Source organism: Eucalyptus grandis, chromosome 8 (genome assembly GCF_016545825.1).
Source record: "Eucalyptus grandis isolate ANBG69807.140 chromosome 8, ASM1654582v1, whole genome shotgun sequence".
In the NCBI taxonomy this organism is placed as follows: domain Eukaryota; kingdom Viridiplantae; phylum Streptophyta; class Magnoliopsida; order Myrtales; family Myrtaceae; genus Eucalyptus; species Eucalyptus grandis.
In genome coordinates, this window is record NC_052619.1 from 51842688 (window position 1) to 51848687 (window position 6000).

Consider the following 6000-nt stretch of genomic DNA (forward strand, 5'->3'; position numbering starts at 1 on the left):
GAAGCTAACAAGTTTTAATAAGACAAATACAGAAACTAGCAAGCCCAATGGCAATAAAGGTTTCAACTTTGAGGAAAGTTGCCAAAACAGTCCTAAACCTATTACATACATGTGCAAAATATTAGCAAGCCTAGTGGCTGCTTCATTCTACAGCCTCTTCTATGCTAAAAACTTTCCCCAAGACATAAGTATGCCTAGTGCATGGGGAAAGTTTCAAATCATCTGTTCTTTTATTTTTTTGCTCCCTAAAAAAAAAAAAAAAAAAAAAAAAAAGAATATGTTTGGTAACATCAATTAATTTTTCTATTTTTTGAAATAGAAAAGTAGGACGAATAGATTTGAAATATAAATAAAAAATAGAAAAAAATAGTTTCTTATTCCCAGGAATAATTTTTAGAAATAAGTCCATTTTTTTTCTTCTTCCTACTTGCCACTCACCACATGTTGCAGCGGGTGGCAGCGATGATAAGCAAGAAGAAGTGATGAGCAGCAAGCATGAAGAAGAAAAAAAAAAAAAAGAAAATAAATCTTAAAAAATTTAAAAAATTCTACATTACAAAAAAATTTATGAATTGCACAAAATGCATTCCTATTATATTTCAATTCTAAGAATAGGAATTTTATATAATTACCAAATGCGTTGTTTTACTTAGAAATTATTTTGGGAAGTAAAAATAGAAGAAAATTATTTTTTAAAAATTATTTTTCGAAACAAAATTGTTAGCATTTGCACCCCCAGCGAATTCAGCCACAAGCCATGTCACGGTTTTCCTCACATGAAACTTACATATGTGTCAAGTCAAGAGTTAAACAGGAGAAAGGCCCGACAAAAGAGTCCAAGGAATACTTTTTGGCCAAGTCTTTAATAAACAAATGCCTGGAAGAAAACACAGAACAGTAGTTACTCCGATTTACTAGTAGAAACTCACTTCGTTCCACCCCCAAAGTCACATGTTCCTTCCCCATAAAGTCCTGATCCAGTGAAATCGAGGGTAAAAACAGTAACATTTGAAGGAAGCAAAAGTATGGTCGCTTCACCCGCGTCAATTCGACCCTCGTGCCCAAAACTGTGATTTACAAGAGACTGTTGAAACTTTGAAATTATGCTAAATTCATTTAGTATGTATCAAACAGACAATAAACTTGCTCCCATAGCAGAAAATCATGCATGGAAAAGGCTTTCCTTGACCATCAACTACGGGTACATAATTACTACATTTGAGGAATCACGAATATATGCAACCTGAAAAATATGTAGACCAATAGAGAAGAATTATGGCAAATATGAGCAAGTGTTATGGTCTCAAGGTTCCCGTGATAAAGGATCGTGCTAGACCAATGGAGACCATCCAAGTTCAGCCAGGTTTTGCCCTAGGATTTATGGAACATTCTCAGAGATGGGTGAGACAGTAATTGAGTCAGGTTCTAAAATTCTCTCGGCTTAGTTGGTAGGACAAGTGATATGATCTTGTCCGCTAGATTGAATATAAATCAATGGTTGTAATGAGAAGGCCTTTAATATAAGAAGAGATGCTCTCCCATCATTTTATTCATCCAAACATTCAATAATAAAGATCCATTCTCTCCGGAGAGCTCTCTCTCCACGATCCGTATCAGAAGACAATCCATTACACAATCATGGAAATTACATCTTGGTGCTTAAAAAAAAAATACAAGGGAGAAAATTTGTCCATTGAAGACACTATTCTACAACTAAAAATAACATTCTTCCATATATGACTGGTTGTTCCTAAAGGTCATAAGCCTCTTCATTGAACCAAAACCTTTATTCATCTGATTTTCTATGAATAAAAAAGATATCAAACTTCAAGAATGACATAAATTCAATTATGTCTCATGAATAAAATATATTGAAATCGACATCGATGCAAATCTTTAAACTTTCATTGATTATAGATTCTATAAAGAAAATAGGTAAGAATAAATGCGACATTTACTACGACACAATGCGCTTTAGTTTTTTCCACTTCTGCTGAGAAAGTAAACATCCAAAGACATCCATAATATGGCTTGCTAGCCCTTAGCAACCATCATTGTGGCTGTCATATGGATGGACATATCCGAACAGGCGTGTGATGCAATTGAGGTCTTTTCCGAAGCATTGCCCCCATCAAAAATCTCTTGGCTCAAATCCATGGACAAAGTTTTAGATGATGATAATATGCTTTTATCCGGACGGAGATGGATGTTTACTTCAGATGTTGAACTGCATGCTCTAGTGAATGAAGGATAGGATTATTCTTTTTATTGATAGTGGGATTTATCAGCTTATGATAAAAGCAGAACTTGACATTGTGACATCTCTTGAGATAATTAGTGAATTTAAACCTTGTTCTTGATCGGTAGTTTGGGAGAGTAAAAGTCAAACTACTATAAAATCCACTTTTAATATCTTCTATCTTAATATCTATTCAAAAAGACCATTTGCATCAATTTTGTTCCCGCATCTATCGAGTTTTAACTTAGATTATACCAACAAAAAAATAAAATAAAATTCTCTAGCTTTTAAATCAATTTGTCCATCCCTCTAACTAGCATTATTCGCCTCAACGGTTGTTTGGTTTGGATGTGGGGAAAAAAAAGCAAAAACCAAATAAATTCGATAATAGATGGAGATTTTCGAAAATCAAAATGAGATAGTCATCAAATGTTTTTTTCCTTAACAAACAATTTTAGCTTCGGACCGAATAATGTTTTTCATGGAAGGATGCACGTTTTTGTCGGGCCATAAATAGGTGACGACTTCCCTGAACAAATTCTAAGATAGACTACCCATCTTGTTCATTTCTCATCGGTTTCTTACTCCCATTCTTTTCCTTATTTCATGTCAGCATGAGAAATGCTCTTTTAAATCAAAATCTTTCCACCATGTTCTTGCTGTCTCTGTCGTCTCATTGGCTCTGTTCTTACCTGGGAAGCACTTGTTGGAGTTTTGTTTGATAAAACAAAATGAGTGCCTTTTTCTTTGTCTCACATAGAAAAGGTGAGAGCAGGAGGGTCAGTTTAAAAATGTGGAATTTTCCTTTTGTGGTTAAAGGAGTGATTAGGTGGGGCTAAACCCCACCATACCCGCATGCGGGTGCGCGATTTTGGCGCACTTAGCACTTAGCACTTAGCACTTTAATTAGCATTAATCCCTTGCTTTTTATTTATTTATTTTTTGGTTCAAAGGTTGCCTTTTAATTTGAGAATTTCGGAAATGAAATATAAATGAAAATTCGAAATTCTATTTAAATATATATATATATATATATTATTCTGAATTTTATTTGTGTCTTTTCAAGACAACATTTGGAAAATTACTTATTCGGTTTTAATTTTTCCGAAGGATTGCAATTGTTCGTTTTTCGACTTCTTCCGAAGAGTCGCATTTGTTTATCCGAGCAATTTTCTAAAGACGTGTCTGTTCGCAATTTTCATGAAGAGTTGCAAGACTGTTTCATATATATATACTTGTCATTTTTCGGAAAGAGGTGTGTGGTCATTTTCGAGTCTTCTTTCTGAAAAAAAAAACAGCAGCCAATTTTCAATTGTTTCTTAGAGAGACCCTGGAGAAATACTAGAATTGATATTTAGTATTCTCATCCGAGACTTTGTTGTATCCTGGAGGATTTTTGCCGGTGACCATTAGCAACGTTGTGGGGCAAATAAATCCTTAAAGAAAGTGATATCACGCCTCAAAGTCCGAGTTGTTTTACTCGATCCGATTTCATTGTACTACCCAATTTCGAAGCATATTTTAACAACAGCACTCAGCGAGCACGTAACAGAGGCAAAATCACAGAGAATGTCCCGGCCTCAGTGCTGCGAGAACCCTCCAACCCTGACCCGGCAAGCGACAAGGCCATGTTGAGAAGCTGGGTGGAGTCAAGAGCTATGTCTCTGGTTCATGCGACTCTAATCTCACCATCGTCCTCGAGTCTGATGTGTTTGTTACTTGCATTGTCCTTCCTTTTCATCGATGAAGTTTGCATTTTGGGTTCGTAGTCGGTGCTTCTGGTTCAAACTGCGAGGTGGGTCAGTGATTTAAGTTGTGATTTGTCATAATCTCTGGGTCAACCTTTAAGTCCCGTTTTTTTTTTTTTTTTTTTTGGGTTGTAATCTGATGAAACTATCTGATTCCTGCTTTGGCGCGAGTGGCTACGTTTATGGAGTAGGCTGTTTCTTGGAAGTTTATATTGAGAGTTGGTTCATGATGGCATGTGATTTAGCAATTGGAGGTTACTGAAATAGGAGCATAAATAAGGAAAACCTATTTATATGGTTGCATTTCTACCATTTCATCTGTTTTTCCTCTTTTCAGAACTAACCATAATTTGGGTGGTTGTATTCATTGTGCAGGATGTGAAGCTTCAAGGTTGAGGTATAGACGATTCCCATATAATCCTTTCTTGCAACTTGCTTGTTTTTGTTCTTCCTAGACCATCTCTGTGCGTGTCTCTGTTGGGGGCAGTGGAGGAGGTTATGCATGAATGAGACTTCCCTTGTTGTCTTTCTATTGTTTATCTAATTTTTCCTTTTTATCACATTTTGAATTGCTTCAGAGTTCATTATGTTATGACTTTTGTCACGCTCCGATCCTTGAGCCCATTCCAATCCCTCTGTGGTCGATAAAATTTTGCGACTTTCCAAGACGAGTTACCGACTTTTTCATTTTATTGCACATTCGGAAGCAAATAACAAATCCCCTAATAGTAACCATCTTGAGATAAAAAAAAGAAAAGCAAGATAACACATTCATAAAACAAACATGCTTTCATAACACATCGAGTTATATACACAAGTGTATAACCAAAAGACTAGTTCTCAAAAAGAGGTTATCCTATCTGACCTACTCTTCAGGTCACCTCAGCTTAGCTCCAGACCCTCCACTTCACGGTCCTAAAAAATGTAAGCCTATGACGGGGTGAGATATAAATCTTAGCGAATTCACGCTCTAAGCCCCGATTACAAGGGAAATACGCCTATAAACGTCCTAACCATTTGACCACACAATTAGCACAGAGGACTTATCTCACCCTAGTTTCATTCCTGCACGTTAGTACAGTTTATATTGCAATGCACATAACAATTGGAACACCTCATTAACTCAATTAGTCACAAGGGTAATGATTATAAGGTTTAATTGTTATAACACGTCCCATATAATGCCACACCGTTTTGTTTCAAAATCAGGCACATCAAACTCAGACAATCATGCGTTCCAATTGTTAATTAAGCCACTTAAGGCACAATTGACTCCCATGTTTGGCTGTTGTCAAGTCCCGATCCTTTGGGCTCATGCCCATCCTTGTCGGGTCGATATAATAACGATGTCCTAGGATGCATCGCCGACCTCTTTATTTTAATATACACATGCGGAAGCAGATATAAAATCCACAAACAATAAAATAATGAGATAGAAAAGTATGATCAATTTTTCATAAAAAACATTTTATAAATACACAGGTTTATACACAAAAGCCTACAAAAAGGGAATTGACTATAATCAAAATAGAATTGTCCTATGACTAGCTAGTCAGACAAGGATGCCGATTCTTCGAGCTTCAACTTCTAACTTCAATCCTTGGGTCCTCCACCGATGTCAACTAGGGACCTGAAAATGGTTATACAATAATTAGTAAGACAATGTCTCAACAAGTCCAACCCCCTAAGACCCGATTAGAAAGCAAATATGTCACAAGGGCTGCCTAAGTGCAACCATGAGTCAGAGGACTTACCTTGGCCTCAGTCTTCTTCCTGCAAGTCAATATCATTTAATATTTTAATGAATCATATCAACCATCAAATCGTTCAATCAGATCGAATCATCGATCAATCGACCCAATCGATTATATGTCATCACGACCATCTCTTGGTCGGCCCATTCAATACTATTTATGAGTTTGATCAAAATCTCGGACTCCTCAATCAAAGTGAAATATAGATAGTACTATCCTATCTCCATATGACATATAGAGCCATCGAGCGGGTATGCAT